The sequence below is a fragment of the Stegastes partitus genome, unplaced genomic scaffold, assembly GCF_000690725.1.
Source record: "Stegastes partitus isolate 25-593 unplaced genomic scaffold, Stegastes_partitus-1.0.2 Scaffold251, whole genome shotgun sequence".
In the NCBI taxonomy this organism is placed as follows: Eukaryota; Metazoa; Chordata; class Actinopteri; family Pomacentridae; genus Stegastes; species Stegastes partitus.
This window is the reverse complement of record NW_007577982.1, coordinates 205,658-219,905: the sequence shown is the minus strand read 5'-3', so window position 1 is coordinate 219,905 and position 14,248 is coordinate 205,658. Positions and strand designations below refer to the sequence as shown.

General features: G+C 40.9%; 1 protein-coding gene across 2 annotated transcripts in view; it reads right to left on the bottom strand.

Annotated features, from left to right (window-relative positions):
* Positions 1-14,248, bottom strand: part of spop (speckle type BTB/POZ protein) — a 124,643-nt gene that overhangs the window by 94,218 nt on the left and 16,177 nt on the right. For both annotated transcript variants that reach the window (XM_008281934.1, XM_008281935.1), the window contains exon 2: positions 7,864-7,999. The gene's annotated coding sequence lies outside the window, so the exon portion shown is untranslated. The remainder of the gene's footprint in view (positions 1-7,863; positions 8,000-14,248) is intronic.

The following is a 14,248-nucleotide window of genomic DNA, read 5'->3' as shown; positions in this document are numbered from 1 at the left end:
AAAGAAATGAAAGGGAGATAGAAAAGCAGACTTTGTAAAGAGTCAAGACATGCGTGCCCTATCAAAAGGAACCCTACCGGAGGAAAAATATAAATAAAACACAATCATTAACCAGCTCTGCCACACTTAACAAGGAGCTCAGAGAGACGAGGAAGGAGGCATAAGTGGAGAGAGCCGCAGGGTTGCCGCGGCAACTGAAATTAGAACCTGGGATAACAAGAGAAATGAGAATGTGTGGGACGACCCAGGTGAGACAGACTGAGAGGGGAATAAAGAGACGGAGGGGGGGGAGAAAAAAAAAAAAGATTCATAGACAGAATAACAGAGCTGCCTCCATTCCTACGAGCACCTCTTATACAACAATGTGATAAATAAAACGCCGTAATGTGTTTTCTTTTAAAATCTTAAAGACAGACGACGGCAGCGGCTCATTCAACGCGACGCGTGAGGAAATCATAAATGTGCTCTCCTGTGGCGTGACATCATCTCAAATGAGGAAGAAAAAAAAAAAAGATGCACACTCTGAGATATTGCAGCAGGATTATGGCAACGGTGTGAAAGCCAAGATGTAGATATTTATAGTGTTCAAATTAATACAACTTCCACTTCTAGTTATTAATTAAGTCAATTTTATTTGTATAGCCTCTAATCACAGTGAGTCTCGGAGGGTTTTTTCGACGCCCACGCTGTAAAAATAAATGAAAACGATGCTTTCCAACCTCAGACCCTTACTGAAAATGAGGAAAACCTCCCACAAAAACTTTATTAAGAAAAAAAAAAAATCGACACAACCTTTGACAGAGCTGCTTATCGGTAAGCAACAAATATGATATACAGGCAATTATTTTTATAACACAGTGATAAATTTGAAAGCACCCATCTCTCTACGGCTGACAGACGTGAATTCAGCTGTGAGCAGCTATCAAGCACCTTTCTCAGTCGGCTTGGAGGTTGCCAAGAGACAGATAATGCCAACTGGAGGCTGGCAGTTTATAAGGTCTCAGTGTTAAGACCTTAAATGTCAATATTGGTCCCAAGGGATGGAATAATTAAGGCGTAAAGATCTAAAAGGCTTGTCACATATGGCTGGCCAGCTGTCACATCTGTCTGTTCATATTCATGCTGGTAACAACCAGGCCTATACTAAAGCAGCAGCAGAGGATGTAATGGCTGCGCATTAAATGTCAGCCGACTGAGCTACAGTATAACTAAAGGCTCCTACAAGAAAGCAAACTGAATGAGTAGAAGCCTGGCATTTAAAACAATACACAAGCTCCACTTCTCATTTTAGACACTCACTCCCGAGTGGGCTGTCTTTAAAAGATCTATTCCCTCTGGTTGTACTTCACATATCCCCAGTGTTCAGCGTTACAGAAAGCAGCACTGCAGAACCAATGGATGGGCACAGTATTGCAGACTGAAGCATTTAGCTCTGGATGTCAGATCGTTAAGTTTCCGCTTCTAGGGCAGCAGGGTGGCAATCCCTTACCTGGAGGACCTTCAGGTGCAACACCGGCACTAATGTCACTGAGCCGACAGCGTCGTCCAAAAAATACGATCCTCTGCAAGTAAGTTGTACTTTTATGTACGTTTTGAAAGAAACATAATTTGGTTTCGAAAGAAATTTGTTTGGTCACCAAAAGGAAGACTGTGACATCGAAAGAAAGGCTTCTATTTTGAAAGAGCCACAAATTTTGCATAAGGAGGTGGGAGGGAAGGATGGAGCCTTAAGGCTAAACCAATGCGACCTTTGAAAACGGACAGTGGGCACAGGTGGTTCTATTCATACTACAGTAGATATCTGCCATATGGAACACAGAAGAACACATAGAGCTCCTGTGGATCTTTCTGAGACACTGTGACTTTACACTTTTTACAGGATAAAGCAGTCAGTTGCAGATCGAGTCAATGAGATGTTCACAGCACAAGACATCTGGAGAATTTTGAATTTCCTACTGTGGCTCAGCACCATTGATGGGAATCTCCAGTTTTTTAATGATTAATCATAAAGGTGAGGATGACAGAGAATTTCCTCATGAAGTCACTTCTAATAAGCATCTGTTTTCACCACCATTTGTTTTCATAGTTCTAGCGATATCGGTGCACAGAGCAGACTGTCCACGCGGGTACAAATTGTGGGCTGCACAAGCCAACTGCAGACACTTGCGAACTTGGGTAGATGATGTAATTTACATCATGTGTACCCTTTCAGACACAGGAAGCATGAATTGGCCTTAAGTCAGCTGCAGGAACTTTACCAGGGTTCCAAAACTACATGGCAAGCATTGGGACAATATCATGGTTTGGGTTAAAACACGACCCTCTAACATGTTTAATTGGCTGACAAGGAGCCTCAGTAAAGCAATAAAATAACTGGCATAGTGATTAGAAACGTCTTTGTGATACGTCACAAAGACAATATGTTTCCCTTAAAAACATAATTGAGAATGCAGTTTGGTGGTATGGGATAGTCATTTTTGGGACCAGCATCGAGAAAGACCGAGAACTCTTTGTCTGTCCCAAGAGCACTCACTATGAAATGACATGAGTATGATACAATTTCCTCTTCAACTACTATCTTCTTACCTCTTGCAGTCGCTAAAATGAAGACTTCCCTCCACCGAGTAGCAAAGCATATGTGACTTTCACCTTTAAAGACCTGCCGTCTCCCTTGTTTTCTTTAAAACATAACCGCAGTCTTTCACTTACCTTATTCATAGAGTCTTGCGTATATAAAAGGAGTTGTATTTGTATTTTGAAACAGTCATATGCATGAGGGTCTTTCAGAAGTACTGACAACTAATTTTGTCATTTAGATATGACTACCTGCTGGTGCAACTGCATGCTCTGAAAAAAAGGAAAAGAGAATTTCTGTGTAGGAATAATGAGGGTATCATTTTTATGGCCTTTACAAACCTTAGTCAGCTTGTTTTGGTCCAAATCAGAAAACAAGTTTTCCTTTGTTGCATTCATGCAATGCTTACTTTATGATAACCATAGACAATTTTTCAGTTCGGCTATAATTTATCAACAAAAGACATATGGGAGGCAAATTATTCAAAACAAATCCAATTGCGGTCCATGTCACTTTCCCTGAGCTTTGTGGGTCTTGGCTCTTTTGTTTGCAGTGAGGCTTTAACGCTGCTTGTGTTCTCTTCCAGAGTTAAAAAAAAAAAAAAATGTATTGAACAGGCATTTTACCACATCTTAAGTGCAAGTTTGCCCTTGGTTCATTCTGTTATGCTTGGCTTTTCAAGCATGAGTAAGTACCGGCTATCAGATGACAACATTCGTCTCCTTATAGCTGTAAAACTGCATTTCAGGGTCACATCTTGTAGGTAACGGTCTATCTCCTGACAAACTGCCTCATACCTCATAAGTCCATTTTTTCAGACCTCTTGGTATGTTTTTTTTTTTTTTTTTTAAATGCAATCCCCTGAGTTTAAAACCCCCTTCTCTCACCTGTCTAAATGAAAAAAGTAAAAGAACAAGGGTTCAAATACACATCTTAAGTGATGGAAATGTAACCGGGCTTAGATGAAGGGTAAGTGTAAACTGGGCAGATCTCTGCTGTGGCCTGGGTTTGTAAATGAGAAAGACGACGATGTGTTGAGATGTCTGTGGCAGGCAGCTGCTGGCAGTAGTGAGTGACAGGTCAGGTGAGCACTGTGGTCTGCTCAGGCGTGCAGATCCAGCTCCTTTGACTGATCTGAAGTGGCTTCAATTAACTGAAGCAGCCAAGTGTGAGGGAGGGGACTGGGGAGCACGAGCCCCAGACAAGCCTCCTGACAGATTTTAGGGGGGTAAGATGAGTGGAGCCTTCTGACAGGTCCTCTAATGCCCCACCAACTCCAACCTTTCTCCATCTCCTCTTAGCTAATTACTAAGTATCCATATGGAGACACTTGTCACTGTGATCACAGCAAATTGGCTGTAACTGCAGGGTCAGCAAGGATTGTCTTTCACTCGTGTATACACGTTACACACATCTAGTCAGGCACAAATACAAAAACACACACAATAGTTTTCTTCATTTTCAATATTGAAAGTATTCTGAGTTTCATGAGAGAACAGGAAATTAAGTTGCAACCAAGAAACGCAATATCAGAGGCACTGCTTCAGATACATCTGCAAAATCATATTCATGTTGTTGTTGTTGTTGTTGTTGCATGTATGATAATACAGAAAGGAGGTGATTAAAATATCCCAGCATTTCTCAACAAATCCTACACAGAGATTTAATTTTCATGGAGCTACACAGCAACACTGATGTCAGAAGACATTGCCAAGTGAAATGTTAGTTTCACTTTGAATATATGAAGGTAAAAATCACGCTCCAAATGTGTGGGAACAAATTTGAACAGTGTCGTGGAATTTCTCTTGTCTTAATATATTCAGAAATCTGGTTGTATTAGACACATAGAGAGAACCTTAAGAGATATTTTCTAATCTCAGACATGCACAAGATTTTTAAAATAACGGCATCCTTAATGTTACATGGTTATGTGGTCCCTTGTTCTGTGTTGGCAAGCAGAGAGCATTGTGGGAATTTAGCCAGCAACAGGCATCATGACAAACACTTCAGTAAAGTTTGATGACCTTAGACTGGCACTCAAGTGTTTAGGACAAGCTGTGATTGACGAGGACAGCGTTCATATGTCCCAGTGGATTCTGTAACAGAGCCACCGTAGGAGCCCAAATCATGTGTCCACTGACTAAAACAGCAAAATAAGCACAGGACAAATGTTTACTTATATCCAGCCCAAAGGAGCAATCAGGAAGCAGTGTGCCTCCTCCCATTTACTCTTGGGGAAACAGATGTAAATAAAATGGAGACCTGCTGGAACACTACTATTAGTTTGCAGTGACAAAAAGCCAAAGCGGATGGTTAAACAAGTGTGGATGAGAAAATGGTTGGGAGGATGTGGTTAGCATGAGTTGTCTATTCTTCAGCAAACACTGGAGGTGAGATCTTGACAATTAGTTTTAATACCTGCAGCTACCGTTAGCCTCAAGGGCTAGAGTCTGCTGCTCCAGGCTCAAGCGTGATGATTGCAACCATCCCCATTTTAACTACGAAACATCAAACATGGTTGATATTATCTCGACAGCCCTGATGAGTCTTCAAACTGTTTGGGAAGTGTAAGACTGGATCTGTAAACCTTTCACATTACCAAATAATCTGGGGCAAATATCAGTTCAGACCAAAATCCCAGACCAGATTCTTACTCGGACTGTCAGAAGGGGTGAACCGAGGACAAATCGGCACGAAACTCCTGTAACTCGAGTCTGGCCTTCGTTAATCTTATGATGAAACAGTGAAACAGCAGACGGACTCGTACACACCAGCAGGCTAATTCACCACATCAATAATGCATCTATCATTTACTATTTTCTCCTCTCAGCACACACAAAAATATGTATCTTATAGCCTCGAACTGGATAGTGTGTGCTGTTTTACACTGTCTTTTCATCCAGCTTTTGTTCTTGCTTTCTTGCTGTCTTGCTGTTCTTGCTAGTTTTACGTTACCTAATTAACATGGAAAAGTTTTTGAGGGGAGGCATGAAACACACAGGCCCACATAATTTCCCCTAAAGGATATATTTTATTGTTTTTTTTTTTGTTTTTTGTCTCCCATGTTAGCACATCCTCTGTGCCTCCGCCCTCATTTCCCCTTCTAAAAAATCTGATCTCCTTCCTTTTTTTTCCTCACATTTTAGTCTTTTATTAGAACCGGGTGCAATTTCCACTTTTAAATGACGGCTGAATGCTACCTGAAACTTCTTACCCAACTGCCATTTATATGATCAAGTGTCTGCTGCATGCTCTGTTCTCTTGCTACTTGGTATTCCTTCACTAGCGGCCTTTAGATCTTCTGTCACCTTCATTCTTTTTGAAGGTTTGTGTTTTCTATTCAAACCATCCACCTTATTTCTCATTCTGGACCATCCATTTCCTTTTACCCACAATTTGGTTCAAAGCGAGCCATCTGAGAATACTGTAGATGTTGGTTTCGCAAAAAAAAAAAAAAAGCGAAACAAAATGTAGTTTGCTTGAGAGCAAATGAACAAACTATAACTTACCAAGTTATTTTTTTTCAACATCAAGTCCACAGCAAAAAAAAAAAAAAAGACAGCAGCAAAAACTGTTGATATATATTATTAAAGCACATTACCAAAGAGACTTAACACGTTTAAATAAATGTGTTAATTAAACTAACTGTAAATCTATTTATTATTCATCTGTGTTCCTGGTTTGACAAAATATAGAACACATGGAAGTGATAAACTACAGTGCTTAAGAAGCTAGAAGTAGGGAGGAACTAACAGGTACTTCTATTGTCCATTATTCTGTCCACTATTTTCTCAATAAACTAATTGGTTTTTCTTGTTTGTTTGTAAAGTGAAAGGCCCAGCATGATTTTAGATATGTCTGCTATTCAGTTTACTGTCATAGAGGAAGAAAGAAACCCAGAAAATATTCACATTTTCAGAAGATGAATCATAGAATTTAGACAATTAAACAAAAATGAGTCAAACTGCTGAATTAATTATGAAAATAGTTGACGAATAATTTATTGGTTGATAACTAATTGATTAATTGACTAATTGCTGCCGCTCTAGTTTTAGCTCATTGAAGACACTTTACTTCACATCTCTTTTCAGATTAAACTGCACCATTTGACCTTTCCAACATGTTAGCTGCTTGTCTGTGCAGCTAAATGTGGGCAAGAAAAAGTCATTTATAACGATAATAACATGGAAGCACAGCCTGCATGGGGCTGTAACATCCATAACTCTTGTCTGAATTACTCATGAGGACGATATTGCGTAGATATGTTCATAGTTAAATATGTAAATATCTATGAAATGATATGTTTATATCATATCACAAGAAACAGCGGAACCAGAGCTTTGTAATTACGCTTGTTTCATATTTGTATATGAGAAACAATGTGAAACCTATTGTTTACTCCACAGGCTCACCTACTGTACATGCCCTTTCCAGTGATACGAGTGATTTAGCTGTATACTAAAGAGTAATCTGGTTTTGAAGCGTCTGCATTGCATCCGACGTGGAGCTGACATTACATCCACCTTTACATTCAAAATAAACGCAAAATAAAGGATTTGCGCTTCGGTGCAGGTCACCTGTGTGCAAGAAGGTACCTGCGATTCTAGACTTTGGAGGGCTCAAGGCTAAGTGGCCATTGGGGAGATATTGGTAGCCTGAATTTTCACCTCTGCAAGTAGGCTATTGTATGTGTAGCAGTATATATAACACTTAAATGTAGAAAATATTCACATTTATGCCCGTCAGGTTGAAGTTTCCAGGCGATCTCCTTGACACAACTACAAAGATATATCTCTACTGTAAGGTTTTGATGATGAGATACATATAAAAAAAAAATCCCCAGATATAAAGACTGATATAAAAAATCTGCCTGTTATGTCAGTGGTTGATCTAGATAGACAAGATTTTTGTGGAAAAAAACAAGGTACGACATGGATTGCAACACTTTATAATGACCAAGAAAAGAGCTTTAAAGTGGTAAAGGTAGTAACATTCTCCTGGAAATAGCCTTGGGCTCATAGGACCTCAGGCCTTGAGTTTCTACAATATCTGGCTTAAAACATTTTTCAAAACTCTCCCACTACCTGCAGACACCACGTTAAGTCATAAGTGGTGATGGTAATGTGTTAATGTATCACAGACTGAAATTGACTCGAACACCCACCTTTCCAGCCCCCCTTCAACCCACCCACCCACCCATCCACAGTATACTCTCAATTTCCCAATATTGGTACAGACCAGTGGCCCCCCCTTCCCTCCCCCAGATCCTCACCCCATTTGGTACTCACCTAGATCAAAGTGCCTTGCACATCTGTTCCGCTCGCTGCAGCCATAACTAGCCAGCTGGACTCTGTCCGTCAGGTCTCTGTGTCTGTAGGTGTGTCAGTGCTGCGAGTCTGTCCAAATCCTGAGCTTCTTGGCAAGCTGCAAACACAAACAGCGAAAAGAATCAACAAGACTGTAGTTGTGAGAGCGAGCGTGGGTGTGAGCCAGTGCCTTATCATATTCTTGCAAGAGACTCCTTGTCAAGTTGACTGTTTGTGTGCGCATCTGTTATGTAGGAGACTTGAATGCAGAATATTTTTTGAGATAGTGTGTGCGTGTGTGTGTGTGTGTGTGTGTCTTTGCGTGTGTGTCTGCGTGACAAGATATTACAAAGACACATGTTTTGCGAAGACTGTAGTGAGGTTTACACAGCAAGGCGGAACAAAGTGGGGCAGGGGCCCTCCTTACGTAATTACACCCAGCTTTAAATCACTAATCCAAACACAAACTGTAGCTGGACTGTATCCAAACAGCAAACTGAAAAGCCACAGGTGTAAACAGAGCAATGTGATCTCATTCCCACAAAATCAAACGGTGGTGCTTATAGCAATAACATCCAAGGCGGGCTTAATGCGTCCTTAATACTTCTTGGAGTGTATTTACACTGACCCATTAACGATGGATAAAAATCTTTGTGGATATAATTCTGATGTACACGCTGCATGTTAATGTGATGCAGAAAGGGCCCGCAGAGACCTCAATAACAGTGCAACCATCTGACAGAACAGACCCACGATGGCACTCAACTCCAGCATGGAGGTATGCTCTGGCAGTCTCATTAAAATCCTCCAAGTCTAATTCTCTTTCAAATACCACCTCTACCTAAATAAACATGACCGGGGACGCTTACTCATACTTCACATGCCTGCCAACCTCAGATGAACAGGATTTCACAGAGCAGGCTGGCAGTGTTTGTCCAAACCATCCTTCCAGAAAGGTCTGCAGATTGTAACGAAGCGTCTTCGGCTAAACAGGCACACTGACGCTCTTTGGCCTCATAATACAGCCAAGCCATAAAGATGCCTGACATTTAAGACATTTAAACTCAAAAAAAGCTGTTTGATTTAGGTCAATTTTTCCTTTTTTTTTTACATGCACGTCATAAAGTGCATTTTAAAACAGGCGTGAATGACTCGCGACTAGGACCATGGCAGCAGAAATGGGAGCCACACGTTGCCTCAGAAGGGAAATAAATTGTGACGCTGAATAAAACACTGACTTATATTTGTCACAGAATTGCTAAACAGAGAATAGGCTACTTTTTACACTCATCCTCTTTGTATTCGTGACAAGTATCCCAACTGCCTGTGGGCTTTTACCTCAGAGAGAGAAAAGATGATCTGCATGAATGAATGAAATATCTTAAGATCCGTATGTTTACACATATATACCAAGGAAATGTCAATCAGATGCAAAATACAAAGGTTGAGCCCTGCAAGAAATGTCAAAAAGGTAACCCGGCTCTGTGATGTGTGTATGGGACCAGCGCCGTTTGATCAATAGCTCACCTGAAATGAATACGCGATCACTCTCGGTGACTGTATAAAGCAGATGTGCGCTTCAAACTTGACAACAAAACAGATGCAACGAGGATCAATAGGTCCCATTTCAGAAAGCTGTTTAATATCAACCGACTTCGGCGAAACATTTTCAACTGAGACTCACCATCCTGCCTGGCCACTGTTCAGAATTTCATTTGGGTATTTAGGAGTCATATATGGCAGCAGCTCAATGACTGCTCTGCAATGAAAGCTGGCAATTATATAATAATGATGACAGCCTATCTATCTACCTACATTATACTAAACACTGTGTAATATCACAGTTTTTATACATGTGTATGTGTAAAAATACATTCATTCAACAGTTGCATTGCGAAAACTTCTGTTTTTATACAAGACATCTCTCATTTAACAAACACATCTATGTCAGATTACAGAATCAATATTTCTTTTCTGTGTGGTCAATAATTGTATTTAATGATAGAAATGTATTTATAGTGTTACATTTAAATTTAACAGTTTCATCTGTTGAAAAGGAAATCTTTGTGGAATTACTATGTACATGCAAATGTATTCTCTCTTTTTTTCTTAGTGATTTTTTTTTGGCCTTTTTGCCTTTATTTGAGAGTGTAGTTGAGAGAGAGACAGGAAAGTGGGGGAGAAGAATGGGGGCAGGACCTGCGGGAAAGTCTACCAGCGATACATATTGATATAATTTTATCACTGAGGCCTGATATTCAGCTTATTTTACTCCAGCCAAAGAGAAAACTGGTTAACTTGCAGATAACTACATCGTTGGCACAGCGAGCCTGTTACAGCTCTGGCATTACTAGCTGGCAATTATGCTGTGTTGTTATACATTAGCATTGTGTTTACTTGGACTGTCAAAATTATGAAACTTTACATGACAATTGTCAAACAAATAGTTGGGATTATTAATTCATTGTGCTGATTAGCTTTTGTTTGGTTGTGGAGCCAAACACCATGGTGGCCCTGTGGTGTTTTGCTTTGTAACTTAATCCATGACATTGATGTCAGTAGGTGCTTACAGGAATGCAGTCAGTTGGTGCCGATAAACCACAGCGCTGCAAATGGACGGAAAAGATGTGAAAACAGTGATTGAAATATGACATTTCTGTTAGTTTCATCCAGCTGTGATTGCAACTATTATGCAAAATGACAGGGCCAGCTCTAACAATTGTAATCAGACGATTACGTAATAACTGTGACATTCTTTGTGTTTACAGCTTGTTCCCACTGGCCCCAAGGAGCCCAGAAATCAACTGTTGTAGGTTATACTCTACCACTTCTCTCAGAACTGAAAACGATGACTGTCTCTGCTCTCTGTCGCTGATATTCACACCAGTCTGAGGGGTTTTGACCACAAGAAAAGATGCGACCCGGAGCTTGTAACAACCCTCTCAACGATTTAAATAAGCACAATGGGATGCGGCCTTTATGTTCTTCTTGTCTTCTCGGTCCCGTCGCCCCGCTGTGACTCCAGCAGTCTCAAGTGGTCAGTTAAGACAGGAGGCGAAAACAATAGACAATCTGAGCAGTCACACCACCAAGGCCCGAATAGTTGACCCCAGCGATGTCTGGGCGCCGTGAGACAGCACGGTCCGTCACACAGAAACAGAAAAGGAGGATGGAGATGCCAGACGGAGACTACAAGAGAGGGGAAGATAGAAAGCAGAAAAATGAAGCGTGGGGAAAACACAGAGGAGGGAGAGGCAGGATGAAACATGGGTCGATGTACAACAGGCTGATGAAATAGAGCGGGAAAGACAAAGAGAGAACAGCATCTCAAACAATAGCCGAGAAACAGAGGAGACAAACAAAGGATACACTAAAGGGATGGAAGACAAATTAAGCAGAGGGCAGAGAGGGACACGAAGAGATGGGGGGTATCCTAAAAAAGAAAACAAAGAAAATGTCAGATTCAATTCTGCTCTCAAAGGAGGGCAGAATTAAGGAGGAAGAAGAAAGATTTGCTCCTCTCTGTCTCACTGCTCCTAAAACCTGCAAAGACTTAAAAAGACCAATATGTAGAAAGGAACAAAACGCCAGGGGGTTACATCAAGCGCTTGACTAGGTTCAAAAAGAGCCACAGAGGGAGAATAACTGACACAATTAAGAGCAGAACTGTCATCACAGCCAATCAACCCAGTGCCACCCACACGGGCACCGAGCAATAGACCCATCATGAAAAGGATGAAGGGTTGCTAATTCCCCCTAGCAGTGCAGCGCCGACTGTTAATGCTGAATACCCGATACCTTCAAGACCTAAAGGCTACAGCATCCTAATGCAACGCAAACATGAGACACATGTACAAAATCGTTCCATCACAACACGCTCCTGTCTCATTTGCATCCTGAGAGAAAAGCTGACATTTAAATATAATCCTGCTGACATGCAAACCAAGTGCAGCCAATTCCATAACCCACGTGTGCGTTGGGGAGAAGAAAAAAAAAAAAAAAAAGAGTGATGTGTGAATCTGAAACCAATCACAGGTGGATGCATATTCGCACTCAGTAAAATACAAACCAAATTTAATGAGCTCTCCAGCTCCACCACGGTGACATTTCCTCTTCCATTTCTCCATCTTTTACAACTATCACTCAACCTACCTCCATTTCTCTATCCCCCCCCACAACCGTCACCACCGCCGCCTGCCCTCCCTCGCTCGGTTTTTCATTTTAAACCCAACTCCTCTGCCTCCACCTTTTTTCTCTCTCCATCCAAAACAACAGCCATTCCAGAAAGAGGGCCATCAATCTTCTTCAATGAGACCAGAGTGCGAGAGAGTGCCAAGGCTACAGCAGATTACTATCTCTCCTTACCTCCACTCAACACTGGATAACATATAGGAGGAGAGGATGGGCAGGCGGAGAGGCAGCGAGGGTCGAGAGCGAGTCAGAGAAACAATCTTAGATAGCAGGCGGACACATTAGATCTTAAAAGCCTCAAACAAACTTCCAGCCCTGTCAACAGTGGCGGCACGTCGAGTAAAGGAGCGTGGCAGCTGAATATAAAAACGCTAATCCTAACTGGCAACTCCAAACCTGACCCTCGGTTTATTTCCACAGAGAGCTCCGCTAATGGAAAGACAGGAGATATACTTTGGTGGAGGCGTCATTATCCAATTTTCCATCAAATAATCAAATTATTATCTTTAAATTAGTACAATGATCTAAATCTGTTTTTGAAATAATACAATGATTAAAAAAAAAAACCATCACCATCTCCCAAAGCCCAAGGTGACTTGTTCAGATTTCATTGGAAGAACAAGCAAATGCTTAGTATTCCGCTTGATAAATGACTTAATTAACTGAGTGTCAAAAGCATTGCTACCCAATTTTATATCCTTGAACTATGCAATTTATTGATTAACTGTTTGGGTTGGACAGCATTTTTACCGATCTTGAATTCAGCCCTTTTGACTCCCTTATCAAATCAATTTTTTATTTATTTTTTTTTAAATGCATAAACTCCAACATCTGTAATCACCTTCTGTTGGCTGAGGAAGCAGAAATGTTGCATTTAATTTTCACATTTTTACTAGTAGCCTAATTAGCGTTCACAACCTGGCTGAAAATGAGACTGAATGCAGAAGAAATTAAATTATCTGCCACACTGAAATAATACTTACAGTTTTTGGGGTTTTTTTTTTACTGGTTAGTTGCTCCAAATGCTGGAGGTCCTGATTCAGAAAAAATCTAATAATGATTGGCCAGAAAATGCTTGGGGTTCAGAAGGTTAAGAACCTGTCTGCTGACATAAATAAAATTAAACATCTCAGCAGCTCAGTAAACGAAGCTTCTCTGGCGTTAAACTACTAGGCAGCTCACTGTATAGCCCATTGCACACAGAAGTTGCACTATAACGCTGTTAAAATGTTGATAAAACGTTTGTGAAAGTGGAAAATGCATGGTTTGATATATTCAATCTCAGTCAGTGCTCTCTTTTTGTGCTCTATTAGCATAGCGACACCACTTTGTTGGTCTAGCGAGAATAAAAAGCACAGCTACTGGCAAATGTAGAGTACTGTTCCACACTGAGGCCATATTGTGGCATATTTTAATGGTCTCTCCTCCACAGCGGCACACAGTGTGAGCAATGTGTTCAGTTAAAGTTACAGTCTATGAATGTGTTAAGTTATTTCTGCCACAGAGGTTGGCGAAATAAGCACTCGAGATAAGGAATTTGTTTGAGCAGTGAAGAAAATTCCGCTTCTCTCTGGGTTTATGTTGAGTGTCTTATGTCTGATCGGTGGTTTTATGACGCGTGCTGCTGGTTTTATGGTACATGTGTTCTTACTGTCTGGGTTCTGTGCTTGGTAATTTACTGTGGAACTGCAGTGAGGAGCCTAAAACACGGTTCCCCATCAGGACGGATAAATCACATTCATTCTAAATAATATCTTGATCTCATTCTCACCCCAGCACTAACTGCCACTATTGTTGGTTAGCATGATAAAAAAAACCACTGCCGGCAGGTCAGCCAGCCGCTAGATAAGGCTAAAATTAATCATGTTTGTTGTCCACTGTAGGTTATCTCTGGAAGCTGATGTCTGTACTCAGCCAAAGTAAGGGAAGGAACTGCAATAGATTTGTGTGACTGGACAAGTGTATCATTGCAAATTGGTTTGTTGTTAGTTATTTCTGTTGTTTTATTTTGCTAATTTACTGCTCTGCTTCCTTGAGACTTCAATCAGTAAATAATTAACCTATAAAGAGCAATTTAACGCGTGCACTAATAGGAACTGGCACTTGGAGTTGTGTGTGTGTGAGAAGTAAACCCCCGTGTCAGCAGGTGTGATGAAGTTGTTGTCATCAGCCACCA